Source organism: Chelonia mydas, chromosome 13 (assembly GCF_015237465.2).
Source record: "Chelonia mydas isolate rCheMyd1 chromosome 13, rCheMyd1.pri.v2, whole genome shotgun sequence".
In the NCBI taxonomy this organism is placed as follows: Eukaryota; Metazoa; Chordata; order Testudines; family Cheloniidae; genus Chelonia; species Chelonia mydas.
In genome coordinates this window covers 18313905-18330252 of record NC_051253.2, presented here as the reverse complement: position 1 = coordinate 18330252, position 16348 = coordinate 18313905, and the positions used below count along the sequence as shown (strand labels likewise).

The 16348-nt window shown below is 38.6% G+C and overlaps 1 protein-coding gene across 11 annotated transcripts in view; it reads left to right on the top strand.

The window, feature by feature from the left end:
• The window catches only part of NCOA3 (nuclear receptor coactivator 3), a 166089-nt gene that overhangs the window by 59894 nt on the left and 89847 nt on the right, over positions 1–16348 (top strand). For 2 of the 11 annotated variants that reach the window (XM_037916005.2, XM_043526685.1), the window contains exon 4: positions 4215–4307. The exons of the other annotated variants lie outside the window; for them this stretch is intronic. The gene's annotated coding sequence lies outside the window, so the exon portion shown is untranslated. The remainder of the gene's footprint in view (positions 1–4214; positions 4308–16348) is intronic. 11 annotated transcript variants of the gene reach the window in all.

Here is a 16348-nt window from a genome sequence, read left to right as displayed (position 1 = left end):
TGCATTTGATGACATGCTCTTACAGTGGGAGTTTAGGTGATGCCATGAGGTAAACTAGAACTATCAGCATTACTTTCTTTAATGCAAAATAAAGATTGGCATTCTTGGTACAGACTTTTTTTTTTTTTCCTTTAAACTATTTTTGCTCACCCTGACAGTGCATCAGCTGATATCTCCTCTTCTCTCTCCCCGCCCCCTGCGCTGGAGGTGTTTGGCTCAATATTCTAATTGAGAGGCATGGTTTACTGAACATTCTTAGATGTTACTTTAAAATCAAAGATTTAGTAAATTGTATAGTTAAAGATGGCATTCACAATTCTTGCCTGCCGAAAGGAAACACAAATTCAAAACTTGAAACCTAACTACTGGATGATCACGTTCTCAAGAGCAGGCTAATAAGATAATCAGAACACTTTTCTGTCTGAGATTTAAAATAGAGTATATTATGTAATAAAATAACTTTATTAAATAAACCCCAGCAGAATATTAGTATGAAAAGGATTTTTAACATGGGCTTAATAAGCAGCTCTAAATGTGTCAGAAATGTGTTCAACAATCAGTAGTTCTCCAGGGCTGGCATGGTGGAGTAACATTGTGAAGGTTTGTGGGTACAGATCTCTGCTTCAAAGACTCTTGTTTCCTCTCTACAGTTTTATCTGGGAATTGAGCAGGGAGTCCCCTGAAGCATTGCCAGCAGCATCAAAGGAACAATGAATATAATATGATTAATAGCAGAGTCCCTGCCCCCTCTTGTGTGCAATTCCCCTTGCAGTAGCTCTAGAAAAACACATTCATAATGATATTCAGTGGCCTCTCTGTTCCAGTCAGTGTTCCCAAGCAGAGCAGCTATTATATAGTTTGATTATTTTTTTCACTTGATTCTTTGTTCCATGCTTGTATGTGTGTTGGCTATTTTCATTGTTCATAAGATTTTTCTCTGGTTTGTACACAAATCATACCACACATCAGGGCCTTGTATGTAAAAGAAAGACTCTGGGTAATCCCATGCAAGTTTTTAATAAGGGAAACAGATTGAAATTGTGTAGAATTCTACACACAAGCCAGCTACTAACAACTCTGAAGAAATAAACTTTTATCCACAAATCAGTGCCACAATGTTTTTGTCACTATTAGAGATAATTAAAGTTTCAAGCAGAATAAATGGAGTAAATACCTTTCTCTTATTAAAAGGATATATGGTGCTTAAGATCATGACAATGATTTAAATGAGCAAAAGCTTTTTTTATAATTGAACAGCAGCATTTAAGAAACGCATGAAGAGTGTAATTTCAGATATTGTAAAATGTTTTCCTCATATGCTTTGTGTCTGCATCCTTGCTCATACAATACATATTTAAGTTTAGAGAGTCAAGGTGAGTGAGGTAATATCTTTTATTGGACTAACTTCTGTTGGTGAAAAAGACAAGCTTGGAGCTTACCCAGAGCTCTTCTTCTGGTCTGGGAAAGGTACTCATTGTGTCACATAAATACAAGGGGGAACAGATTATTTAACATAAGTAGTTATGGTTTCTTACAATCTGTTCCACCTTGTTGTAATTAGCTGTGACACTGTGAGTACCTTTCCCACACCTCAAGAAGATCTGAGTAAGTTCAAAAGCTTGTCTCTTTTACCAGCAGAAGTTGGTCCAATAAAATACATTATCTGACCCACCTTGTCTGTCTAATGTCTTGCAACCAATACAGGTACAACAATACTGCAAACAATATTTGTTTGTCATTTGGGTAACTTTAACTCTTGGGGGACTTCATCTGAACGATTTCTTTTCAAAGAAGCTATAAACTTCTATTTTCAGCATTAGTCTAACATTTTGTGTTCTAGCTTTTAAGAAAATGTATATCAAATGGTAGTGAAAATTTCAGGAAAAGAGATAATCTTTAGAAATATTGCAGTGTACCAACAATAAGATAGGAGAATACTTAGATATTGCTAAAACTTAAAGCTGCAGTAGCAACTTCAGTTCTGCTAAATCTTGCAACTTTGTTTCAGGCTCCTATTACTTTTCTGAACCTCCCAACACTTGTAATCTGTGACTATGTGAGAATCTGTTTTTCATTTTTTTTCTTTTTAAAAAAAAAAAGCGAGTTTCTGGCCCTTGTGGGAGTGAAGAAAGACATGAAAATGTGAGTACTAAAGGCTCAAGTACAAAAATTCCCAAAATGTATGAGTCTTAGAAATCATGAGATTTTATTATTTTTTTGGGACCTGATTCCTGTTGGGGTTTTTGTTTTTTTTAAACACTTGGAGTTGCAAATACTGCTGCTAATGAGAAGCATATAACCACTTGAAAATAGTTGAACTTAAAGATGCCCATCATTAATAGTTTGTGTAAAAACTCAACTTTTAGACTTTTTTCTTTTACTTTACTTTATTAAACAGTAGCATGTGTTTAGTGTTAGTGCAGTCTCTAACCTTAAAATAGTAGCATGCAGGGTTTTACATATAAACTGAAGAAACTATTTACAAATACTTTCTCCATCACGCTGAGGCCCAGAGATTTGTTACAATGGGTCCGTAGTCTGGTTGCAGTTGGGGACAGATCCATGCCTGTCAGTCATTGGCAGCAGGAGAATGCACCCTCCCTGGAGTTCCCTCCACTTTTTTCAGCTTGCACAGCAGCTACTGGCTCATCCAACTGTCCCTGCTGCAGAGCTTTCTGAAGGAAATTCCAAACTTTATTTGAAATTTGTCTCTAACGTTTTGGCACAACAATCCACCTAATTCCCAGCATTTTCTCATGGCTGCACTTGTCTTCTGGAGAGATCGTCACCTCAATTCCATCTTCTGAGGTGTTTTCACCAGCTGTTGCCATTGTAGGCTTCAAGAAGAGAGCTGGGCTTGGAAAAGCCAGCGGTAAAAGAAAGATTTTTTGCATCTACTACTTTACCCCCTTATGAAGTATCTAATTCAAGAGCTAGTGGACTCTGTGGGGAAAATGCAGTTCCCGCCCTTCATATAGACCAGTCTGGGCAGGGAGCACTCGCCTCTACCCTCACCAGTCAGAAAGGAGGCAGGCAGAATTGGAAAATGTCTCCGGGGCAAGCAGTACACTCCACCCCTGTTCATGAGGGGACAATGGTAGAAGGATAGTATGCCAGATGCAAGATCATGCCTGACTCCCTAGAGCCTACACTAAGAGGCTGAGTTCCTGATTGCAGAGCATATCTGTCTTTCTTCCCTCTGCCACCCCTCAGGCTGTGGATGGAGAGTACTGCACAAAATAGATACCATCAACAGCAGATATTGTGGTAAGGGGCTTTCTAGCCTCGCTCCTTTCCTCTCCTGCCACTTCTATAACAGGCCTCCCAGGTTCATTATTGATGTCCCAAGGTGGGACTTCCAAGGGTGAGACAGAGCTACAGCATCAGGTAAACATGGGCCAGCTAGAGAGGGGTAGAGATTTTGAGGAGTCCATCCTTGAACCCAAGCCCTGTTTCACTTCCCCCTCTAAAGTAGTATTTTGCAGACAAATTCCCAAAGGGGAAATAAATAAATAAAATTAGCTCATTTTCACCTGCTCACCTCGTGGAATTCAGCAGATCAGTACAGAAGAGGCCAAGCCCCAGATGTGGTGATTCTCCAAAGTGTGCACACACGCCAAAGGGAATTCTTCCTCTTTAGAGGAGGAAGACCAGCTGACCAAATCAGGAGTTAGGGCATCAAAATATAAAGTGTATATTTTTAATTTTATATATTAGAAACAAAATTCTGTGCTGGAGGGATTATATCTCCTGGCTGGCCTGGGAACATTTGGGAATCCCTCAGGAGGAGCTTGAACCTGTTGCGGGAGGAAAGGGAGGTCTGGTCTTCCCTACTCTCCATGCTGCTGCCATGATCCTCACCAGGAAAAGCAGCATAAAGGAGGAGGAGAAGAAGAAACAACAAAATAACAAAGAAACATCCTGGAGGCTTGTATTCCAGGCAGAATACTGAGTACTGTGGAACTATGATTAGGACGTCTATGGCTGCCCTGCACAAGCTATATCTGTAAATCTCCCATCATTCTCCCTGGGAATTGCAGGTAATAGAGTGGTTGGGGATCTCCTGCCCCCATCTAAAAGACATGGGAAATATCAGATTGTGATTGTTAGATGCCACTTCGGGTCATCATGCCCTATTGGGTTGTCATTCCTAGCTGCCACTGAAGGTCACCATGTCTTAATGACCAGTTGGTTATACCCAGCTTCTGTTGCAGGCTGCCATGTCTCGCAAGCATCTCCTCTTCCCTCCAGCAACTGGCCATGGACTGATGAGAGGGACAGCGGCCCAGATGTGGAAGAACAAGCAGGTAGTAAGAGACCTCTTGGCACCTAATTTTGGTTCAGCACTATCCAGATTGAACAGCTGCAGATGTCATTTTGCCTTGTATCCTGTAAAGCATACCTCACGGTAGCTACTATCTTCAATCAGATAAAATTTGAAGTTGAACTGTCTCAGAGGAGATCCAGTTTTGTACTTCTAACTCAAACAAATAGTCCTTACATCTGTCATAGCATACATTCCCGAAGTAAATTCAAGAAAAATTTTTCTTTCTGTTAAGTGTCAAAGCCCAGTCCTTAGGAGCATTAGAGAAACAAGGTGAGTAAGGTCATATCTCTTATTGGACCAATTTCTGTTGGTGACAGACCCAAGCTTTTGAGTGTACACAGAGCTTTTTCTTAGGAGAAGGCAGAGAACTTGTATCTTTCATATTGAGATCTACTAGGCAGCCACATGGTCATCAAAAGATAAATTCACTAATATTCTACCTGTCAGTTATCCAGTCTTTAGCCAAAGTCATTTTTGGGCAGAAATTTTCTGCATGTCTTAGTGCCCAGGGGAAGTTGAAGGATACATAATGTATCCTGTTTTGGATATCCATATTTAAAGGATGATCCTGATTACCATCCTGGAAAATCCCTCTGCTGTGAAAATCCAATTGCAACAGATCTGTGGACCATAGAACAATGAAGAATAGGAAAAAATTATCCATGCTTACCTGAAAATTTATTTTCTTCAAGTAATAAGATCTACAGATCTGGCTCATCCTGGAGACAAATGGATTATCTAGAATGGAGGTGAAAATTAACACCCAAATATTTGGGTCTGTTGTGTTTTTATGGGGAATTTCCCATGTTCTGCAGTAGGTGAAATTGTTGTTTTTTCCTCAAAGTAGATTTAACACAATCTGTAACGTAGGAAAGTAGAATTGAGTTTTCCTTGCTGTGAAAGTTGTCTCAATGTGGGGAGAGTGGGAAAGAAGGGACAAGACAGACGGACTTCAGAAGAAGGGTTACTCCCCTGCTGCTGGTGACTGACAGATCTGAGTCTATACCAAACCTGCAAGCAGGATGAAGTGCCCATTGTAACAGATCTATGTAGCTTGTTACCCATAGAAAGGAAATGTTCAGATAAACACAGATAATTTTTCTTACTACTCTTGTCTGTTAAAGGATTTTGGATATTCTGAATGAATATTTTAAAAAATATATTTGCAGACATGTAGAGACTAGGTAAAAATTTCAAAAGACAAATGTAGTGACATTTCTTCTTTGCCTCCCATACTCAAGGTTTATCTAATTTATTTCAAACACTGTAGTCTTTTTCCAAGAATTTATGCCAGTTTAGATTCTGGCCTTAAATTATAACATTGTTAGGAAAAAGCTGTGCAACATCTGAAACTGAGAAAGTTCTTTCATGACTTAATGTCAAATGAAAGTCATGAAAAAAAATTAGTGCTGAGAGAGAAAGTTGTCTTGTTTAGTAGTGATTAACCCTCTTTTGCCTCATTGGCAAGTACTGAAAAGGCAGGGAAGGTGCAGTCAGCCTCTGTTTTAAATCCCCCATCTTTCCATCTTGCTTTTCTAGCACATTTAATGTCAACATTGGATCTTATTATGTTAATTGGGTCACTGTGTTGTTGTGACACACAATAGAAGATGGGACACTAGGCAGTGAGGGCTCTGAGGTACTACAGAGAATTCTTTCCCAGGTGTCCAGGGGTGCTGGAACAAATTATATCATGTGGGTGCTGAGAGCCATTGAACCAAACTGTAAACCCTCTATATGATGGAAACGACTTCAAGCCGGTGGGTGCGGCAGAATCCCTAGATCCAGCACTTATAAAGGTGTGTGGCTGGTGCGTCTTAGTGATCACCATACTTGCAATCGGGAAGAAATTTTCCCACAGGTCAGATTGGCAGAGGCACTGTGGTTTTTGGGCTTTCCTCTGCAGTATGGGTCACTTGCTCATTTGAGCTAAAGTAAATGGTGGATTTTCTATATCTTGACATCTGTAAATCGGGATTTGAGGACTTGAATAAATCAGCCAGAGTTTATGGGTCTATTACAGGAGTGGATGGGTGAGGTTCTCTGGCCTGTGATATGCAGGAGATCAGACTAGATCAGAATGGTCCCTTCTGGCCTTAAAGTCCTATGAATCCAAAATTGGGGATTTCAAAACCATGAAGAATCTAGTTTAGTGTAAAAGGACCCTCAAGTCAAAAGTGAGAAAACTTTATAATCCCAAGACTCACTTCGGAGCCATCTTAAGAGTACCATAATAGTCAGAGAGGGGCTTATGAGAAGAGAGTAAAAATACTGGGACTGTTCAGTTTAGAGAGATGTTGTTTTGTAAAAGGACGTGATAAAAGTAGTCAGAATAACAAATAGATGCTGCTAGGTACCCTTTCTTGTAGTACAGGAATTAAAGGTACACTTCTTTAGATTTAAAGGCAACAAATTTGAAACTGATCAAAGAAAATACTTTTATACAATGCATTATTAACATGTGGAACTTACTGCTACAAGATTTTGAGGTCAAGAACTTAGCAGGATTAAAAAAATTATTCATTTATATGGCTATGGAAGCACCTGCAGTTATGCTAGATAGGTAAATGTTTAAGGGATATAAATAGGATGTCGATTAATTGCAGTTAACTCATGTGATTAACAAAAATTAATCACAATTAATTACAGTTTTAATCGCACTGTTAAACAGTAGAATACCAATTGAGATTTATAAAATATTTTTGGATGTTTTTCTACATTTTCAAATATATTGATTTCAGTTACAAGACAGAATACAAAGTGTACAGTGCTCACTTTATATTATTTTTTATTACAAATATTTGCACTGTAAGAGTGATAAACAAAAGAAATAGTATTTTTCAGTTCACCGTATACAAGTACTGTAGTGTGATCTCTTTATTGTGAAAGTGCAATTTACAAATGTAGATTTTTGTTGTTACACAATTTAACTCAAAACCAAAACAAGGTAAAAGTTTTGCACAGCAGTTCTCAACTTATGGGCTGCATGCGGCCCAATCAGCACACAGCTGCAGCCCACTTCAGGTGTGTGCTAAACGTGGGGTCCCAGGTTCTCAGCTGTCCAGTGCGGAGGGGTGCGGTCTGGCTGCCACGCCACGGAGGGAGTCTGGGTTCGGGACGGCGGGGCCCCACAGGGTCAGAGGTCCGGGTCCACCAGCCCGTCCCACGTGGTAGGGATTTGGGTAGCCGCCCAGGCCCACAAGCTCCAGGGTTCAGAGCCAGCCGGCTGCCTCAGACCCCTTGCAAGCTCCTGGGTCCAGGGCATTGGGCTGGCCCCACGAGGTCCAGGGTCAGGGCAGACAGCTGCATGCCGGGGTCCGGGGCAGCCAGCTGGCCGACCAATGAGGTCCTGGTCCTGGGCGGGCGCCAGCTGCCCTGCGCAGCAAGGGTCGGGGCTGTTGCTGTCCTGCCACCTGGCCCCTGCGGCACAGGTAACACACTATGGGCTGCATATGTGGCCCACAATATGTAATCAGTTGAGGACCACTGCTTTAGAGCTTACAAGTCCGCTCAGTCCTATTTCTTGTTCAGCCAATTGCTCAAAGTTTTGTTTACATTTATGGGAGATAATGCTGCCTGCTTCTTATTTACAGTGTCACCAGAAAGTGAGAACAGGTGTTCGCATGGGACTTTTGTAGCCCGTATTACAAGATATTTTCAAAGCCAATTATTCATATGCCCCTTCATGCTTCCGCCACCATTCCAGAGGACATGCTTCCATGCTGATGATGATGCTTGTTAAAAAAAATAATGCATTAATTACTTAGTGACTGAACTCTTTGGGGGAGAATTCTATGTCACCTGCTCTGTTTTACCCATATTCTGCCATATATTTCATGTTATAGCAGTTTTGGCTGATGACCCAGCACATGTTGTTCGTTTTAAGAACACTTTCACTGCAGATTTGACAAAACTCAAAGAAGATACCTATGTGAGATTTCTAAAGATAGCTACAGCAGTCGAACCAAGGTTTTAGAATCTGAAGTGCCTTCCAAAATCTGAGAGGGATGAGGTGTGCAGCATGCTTTCAAAAGTCTTAAAAGAGCAACACTCCGATGCGGAAGGTAGAGAACCCAAACCACCAAAAAAGAAAATCAACCTTTTGCAAGTGGCATCTGACTCAGATGATAAAAATGAACATAAATCGGTCCGCACTGCTTTGGATTGTTATCAAGCAGAACCTGTCATTAGCATGGTGCATGTCCTCTGGAACGGTGGTTGAAGCATAAAGGGACATATGAATCTTTATCACATCTGGCACATAAATATCTTGCAACACCGGCTACAGCAGTACCATGAGAACGCCTGTTCTCACTTTCAAGAATCATTGTAAACAAGAAGTGGGCAGCATTATTTCCTTCAAATGTAAATGAAACTTTGAGCGATTAGCTGAACAAGAAGTAGGACTGAGTGGACTTGTAGGCTCTAAAGTTTTACATTCTTTTGGTTTTGAATGCAGTTTTTTTGTACATAATTCTACGTTTGTAAGTTCAACTTTCATAATGAGATTGCACTGCAGTAGTTGTATTAGGAGAATTGAAAAATACTATTTCTTTTGTTTTTTTGCAGTGCAAATATTTGTAAAAAATATAAAGTGAGCACTGTACCCTTTTTTATTCTGTGTTGTAATTGAAATCAATATATTTGAAAATGTAGAAGACATACAAAAATATTTAAATGGTATTCTATTATGATTTAACAGCGCGATTGCTCACGATTAATTTTTTTAATCGCTTGACAGCCCTAGATATAAACCTTTATAAGTAGGGCATAAACTAGTCATTAGCTCATTTGGAACAGCTAGAAAGAAACTTTCCTTCAGCAGATTATTCTATAATTTGTATACTATGGTTTTTGCACCTCCCTCTGGTATTGGACAAGATGGGCCTCTAGAATGGCAATTTCTGTGTTCCTGTGACAAACACATCTGAATTCTAAAGAGCTCATGGCAGCAGCAGCATCATTGTTTAAATGAAATAACACTTCTCTTTTTCTGCTCTGTCATGGGCTTCACGTTAACCATTTATTGTGGCTCTTTTGGATCAGAAAGGCCACTTCATATGTTTCCAAAAGCAAAATACCGAAAGTTGCAATTCTTCATTATTAACTTTCAACATAGTCTGCATGGCTGCAAAACTACAGGAAGTTAGGGACTTTGCCTATGGGAAACTTAATGAAATGTGTTAAAATGTATAGAATATTTCTCTATCTGTTGTCTTGGGGCTTGTTATTTCTGAAGGGATTTTCTGTTTTGGGGACTGGTAGACCTAATAAAAGGTTTATGATAGTGTCTCAGGCAGGGGCCTCCGAATTTTAAAGCACTTGGAAAATTTTGCTATTCCTATGGCAGTAAAAATAACTATTCTGTGCTCATTGCAAAATTCCAGCATTCTTGTCTTTTCAGACTCCAAGGCCATGATCTCATTCACAGTTCTTGGAATTTAACTCTTTAATTCCAGAGAGCTGAGGACTTGCTTTTTTGCAAGAGCCATTGGGTCTACACTACTTTTCACTGAGTAAAGTTAACTCTGCACATAACATTTTCCCCATGTGCCTTGAAATCATAACTGCAAGAAATTAGATAAATAGCCTGAAGTTTGACTGATTTAACTGCTGAATTGTCTCCTCTGAAATGCTCTTTTGTAACATTCCATGACAAGGTTTGTCCCTGAATCTCAGTGTGTACCTCTGTCTTTCTATAAGAATAAATCACTTGGCAGAAAGTTCTGTTTCTGCTGTTGGAAGAACAGTATCCTAAGAGGCTATGCTATATTATGATTTTTGCCTGCTTTACACTGATGCCAGTCAACTGTATACTTTCAGTTCAGCCCATATACCCCAAATTACAGGCACATAAACTTTTCTCACAGAAATACAGAACAAATTAAAAATCATCCCACCCTTCTACATAATACAGAACTGCTGCTTTAAATCTGACCGTGGAATTTTTCAGTCACCAAACTTTAGGTTAGCATTTTAAATTGGAAACAGGAATGACGTTGTCATATTGGACCAATTGTATAAGGCAAAGTCAGTTTGTTAGGATGGAGGGGTGAGATAAAGGCTTAGTATGCACTACCAAGTTTTGCTGGCCTGTGTCAGCTAGGAGTGTGAAAAAATTATGCCCTCTAGCTAATAGAATTATACTTCAAAACCCCTGGTTTAGACACAACTATGCCTTGTAATGTAATTTGGGGAGATGATTTAGTTATGCTGGCAAGTCCTTCTGTCAGCTTATGCTGTGTCTACACCAGGGAGCTCTGCCGGTATTGCAATACCGGCAAAGCATTTTTGTGTCGACATGTCCAAAGCCAAAAACTTAATGCTGCTTTTGGGGTTGAAAGATGGTTTAAACAAACATTGTTTTTCAAATTGCATCTCTTTGAGATTGGGGCTGACATTTAAAAGACCAGAGAGATACTCTGCTTTAATGCTTTACTCTTAGAAAGAACTAAAGCATTTTTGTCAATTGTGCTCCTTTTATGACTGTTAAAAGACAAAAACACAAATCCCATTTTATAGAAAAGATATCAAGCCACTTTTCTAAGCATTTTTAGGTTAAAGGGAAAATGAGAACGGCTGTTGAAGAACAAGAAAAAAAAATTGCAAAATTCTCCACTGTAACATTACATCTTCTTGTAACTCTTAAAGGCTTCAGAGTCAGATTGTTATAACTAAACTGCCTTAACTATTCTACCTCTCAACTCCACAGCTTATTTTTCCCAGTGAATGCTACTTGTATGTTTAGTTTATACTGTGACATTCTATCTTGTGTGTGTGTGTTCTGTAGAATTTCTTACGATTCTTGCAGTTCCTACTTACCCCTATTTTAGAAGTTTTCTTAGGCATATGAAGAAGGAATATGTGGAGATATTTAGTTACTCTTCACTTTCAAGGTAGCTGTCCCCTATTCTGAGTTATTGGTAGGATGATGTGTACAGCATTATGAAGTATGAAATGGTAATATGTTCTACAAATTATTTTCTACTTTCATATCTTTTAAAAAATAGTACTAAAAATGTTGCACCAAAAACTCTTGAAATTCTGTGCCAGATTTCTCAGTGTATGTATTCTAGTTTAGATTAATTGCAGAAGGTTTGAAAGGGGCATTTCTATAGAGGAGAATGAGACAAACATTGCTTACAATGTCCACTGATGTATTGAAATACACTATAATTTGAAGGTAAATGCGCTATCTCCTAGCTGGCAATGGTTATCTCACAGTAAGTTAAGTTGGTGACAGTGGAGTGTTTGTTAAGCATTTGTGATTATGGTATTTGATATTTTAGTTTTGGTAGTTTATTGGCTGAGCTTGCAAGGCCTTCCACTCCACTGGATGGCATTTCTGTTTGGACGTCATGCAATAATGTTTAAATGTCACATTCAGTCAATTCCAAAATTTCAGGGAATGTTCCAGGCATCAGTGAGCAGAACGTCATAGATTTTGGGGAAAATTAGAAAACCACAATGGAGAAAATAGGTGACACTCGGAGCCCCTGCCATCTGTTTAGCAGAACCAAGGTTTCAAGCACCTCTGCAATTGTCTGTAGATCAAAGAACTAGTAGTTGACACCAGTTAACACCTTCCAACATGAATACCCCAGTCTCCTCTCTGCCCATCCTCCTAGTAGATGACATGATGACACTCTGAATTACTTATCTCCCAGATAGAAAGAAAAGAAATAATAATTAGGGAAGAGGGGGGAGAATGTGGAACTCTGGTTTGAGGGGGAATGGGTATGTACGCAGACCCCTCGTTGGGGGGAATGGGATACATTGGTATAGGGTGGAAAGAGGAAATGGAGGAGACCCTGGTATGGGGAACTTGGGGAAGAAAAGTGGAGCATGTTGGCTCTCTCAGCCTCTGGCATGGAAGAGAGAATGGGGGGCAGACAGAACACCTGTCATGAGGGAAGGGATGTGGGGAATTGCAGAAAGTCCCTGAAATAGAGAGGAGGGTGGCATATAAGGAGAGAAATGGAGGGATGCAAGGAGCCCCTATTGTGTGAAATGAGATTGGCTTACAGTAGGTGCAAAGTGTGCAACCTAGTTTATTTTAAGTTTCTATTTTTCCACTAGTCTTTCTGCCTTAAGTTCAATTCTAACAGAGCAGCATCAGTGCCATTTTCACAGGTGTAGGACCAAGTCCTAGAATATCACAGGTGCAAGATCACTTTTTTTCCTTTCATCTTTCCCATTCTGCAGAGGTTAGGAGATCTTGAAGGTGAGTTAGTATATTGTGCTGAAACCTGGCAGTTGACTTGTAATCACCTACTCAACCAAGGACATAGCTGTGGTATTTACATTGTTATAAATACTTCAGTAATAACTCCAGTTACTAAATTTGTTACTGTTGTTTCCAATAAAGTTAGTGCTTAGAATCTTCAAACTACTGTGTAGTTCTTCACATGAGAGATGAGAAAGTTACTTGAATTGCACCTATTAGATATAAAAATTTCAGTTCCATACTCAGTTTTTCTGTGGTCTGACTTTTTTCCTCTAGAAACTGTTATCATTGTGGTTTTATTGGTAGAAGGTGATTACTGCTGCCGTACTTAATTTCCATTGTTTAAATTTTGTTATGAATATTTTTACAGAACAGAGAGCCTAAAATGGAGTACAGAATACCTTAAGGCAGGCTACACAATTTTATACAGTTACAGGAATCCGGTTTTAACATGGATCATTGTACAGATACCTGCCAGAGAGGTGGCTGTAGAGCCACAGGAGACATTTTATTGGTTTTACTTGGCAGTGAGTACACTACTTCTGCAGTGCTTCTATTCCCAACTAGTCTAATGAACAATCAAGAGCGAATAAAAACAAGATGTCCTTGACAGGGCAGAGCGAAGTCACTGGGCTGGCCCTTCATATGTTCTTTTCAGGTAAACTCTGAAGCATGACAGAGATTTTGCACCCTAAAAGATGGGATTTTCAAAAATGCTCACTGTTTACCTAATTGCTTCCATTGTAGTCAGTGGTAAAAGTCCCACTGAAATCAGTGGGAGCAGAGTTAGGCCAATACTAAATGCTTTTGAAAATCCCAACCGAAGTATATTAAGTTACAGTGGCTTAAAATGCTCAATTCATAAACATTGAGGACTTGGAAAAGACTTGGCTAACATGAGAAGTATTTTGCCAATTTCAACGTTGAGTTTGATCTGCTAAGTGAAACTAGCTACCACTCATCTTCTGTGATTAAAAATCCACAAAAGACTATAATAGCCTCTTACACTCAGCTTTCAGGAAAACAAACCTGCCTGTTGTGACAGTTACAGTGAAAACTTTTAACACATTTCCTTTTCTGGCTCAGTAATAGTAGCTAAGTAATCATATTTCATACATACACAATCATAAACTGTATCTGGTCTCGGATGGAGGGCATGAGGAATTAGCAGCTTTAAAACTAAAGTGCATTGTAGATATGGATAGCTTATTTATATCATTTCTGTAAATAACTCTCAGTGAAAAGCTGCTGATGGAGATAGTCGGATCTTTCTAAACACCAGTATACAAATTAATGTTTAAGGATCCTGTTCAGCATGCCTTACTTAGCTAAACTTCCATTGGATGCAATCAGAGGTTTGCAATTAGTGATTTACTACAGTGGGAATTTTTACCTGTGCAAGTGTAGAACATAATGCCTCGTCTAAAAACATTTTACCTAAGATTACTATAAATAAATCTCCTAGGAGGAGAGAGAATATTTTTTGATTTATTTACTTAGGCTCTTTTGAATAGTCAGGTTAACATTTTTTCCTCCAAATAATCACAATTTCCCCTACTGATGGTGTGGGGCCTTCCACTCATCAAAAGGGAAGAGCATGGTGTGCATGTGTTTGAAAATATAACTGTAAAAACCACAGAAATTGGCAGGGGAAATAAAGAGCAAGTTTAGCTTATCTCTTATTTGTTTCTTTCTGTCTTTTAATTGACTGGATTTCAAATTGAATGGGTCCTTTTATGTAGCAGAGTATATTTTTAGGATATAATATTTAATTAAGGACCAATTTTTGTAAACCCTTATTTTCCAGAATAGTCACATTGACTTCAGTGGGATTACTCCCAGGAGTAACATTTTACTGCATGTGACTCGAACATTGTAGCTTTGACCATTTAGAAGTTAAAATTTGAAAACCTCTAAATTCTTGACCTTGGGTAGATATTACCATGTATAATGTATTACATACAGCTGGTGAAATCAAAATTGCCTTTTCTGGGGCTGCGGTTTGTGAAAAATAGTGTGTATTGGGCTACGTTGCATGACAGCTGACATTTATCAAGCGTAACGGGTGCTTTACTCATTTGCACATTTTTAAGCAGCTTTCAAAATCTTTGTGTGTGCACACATGTTCAGCATATGTGTCTAAGCTTTGAACATTTTGTTCTGAAGTATATTGGCTCATTAACACAAGGGACTAAAGTATAAAACTTTAATGAGCCTCATGCATCGAACTTGTGCACAGTATTAATTTTATGTAAACTGATACTAAATATAAAGAGCAACATGAAACATTCAAAGCTTTTAAAAAATCTCTTCCATAGCAAATGTTTGTTTTTGTTTTAATAAGCTCTGACAGTACATAGCATACCTGTACAATAACTGAAATATGTTGAATGCCTGATACGGTTTCAGAAATTTGGCTATAATTTATTTCCTATTTTATCTGTAAATGGCCAAAACTACATATGTAAAATAAAAATCCTCAATCACCAATTTGATTTTATTATAATAGTAGAAATTATGTGTTTGCTCTTGCCGAATATTTCCCTTAAAATTATCTGGCAGAAGTAATTACTTCATTGTAACTTGACTGTTTTTTAGGGTAGCAGTTTCCTATTACTGCAGTAACTCAATGTATTGATAGGCAGAGCACACTGACTTGATGCAAGGTAACTGGAAGCTCTAGGTGACTGGGAAAGATAAATGAGAGAAGTACAATTGTGATCAGAGTCTTTTTCAAATGCTGGCCATGGTTAAACAGGATAGGTGGTGTTTCTCTGCTCCTTCTAAGGAAAGCAGCAACTGTTGAGGGCGGGGGGGGGATGACTTTAGTGTTTGATTTTAGTATAATAAGATGCAAATGTAAGTTGTTGCAGTGTACCAAACAAAAAGTTTCAGTTCCATTTAAAGCACAGGCTAAATGAATGTTTGTGAGATTAATAAGGACAACATATGGGACAATGTAAAGCTTTTTGTAGGGCTTTACTAAAAATGAAAAGTCAAATAATTAAATGTAGAAGATAAACCAATAGATAATGGCTATTTGTTTAAAAGCTGCCATGAGATAACTTTAGGATTCCTTGACCACCTAGCAATCATGTAAAAACCCTCCTGCAAGTTTACTTAACTACATCAATATTCATGTAAGCATTGAGACCTGAACGCTGAATATAAGATGTCCTGAGGATATTAATCTGCCCCTCATTTTGTGCTCCCATTTGTTGCTTTTTAATCCCAAATCTCCCCCTTCTATTATTTACCTTTTTTCTGTCATTAACATGCTTATGATGCAAACTGTGATTCTACAATTAAAAACCAAAGTTAGAGGCAAACTAGGAACTTTTTATATTTTGTGTACTAACTATTCAAATTTCACAAAAGAGAACTACTTCTTAATGGCATAAAATTCCTCATAGATTTAAGCCAGTGTATGTCAAACTTTTTTTTCAGTATGGATCACATTTGAATTCAAAGATTGCCTGATGGAAATCTACTTCACTATTTGCAGTCATGTAAAATCACCTCTTCTTGTCTGAGGTCTTTTATAACTTTTATTTCAAGCAACTCCAGTAATTGGCTACATGGAAAAGCAATAGTAGGAAAGGATTTATTTAATGTATTTTTAGCTGTCATCTAATAAAATATAGTTCATCTAAAGTGGAAGAGATGCTCGCACCGTAGTTCATCTTTGGCCATCGGTGGTCCATGAGCTACAATTTGGCAACTTTTATGTCAAGGGAAAATAGGTAAAATATGGAATACATAATTTAATATCAGAGTAATTTGCAAATGGTTCT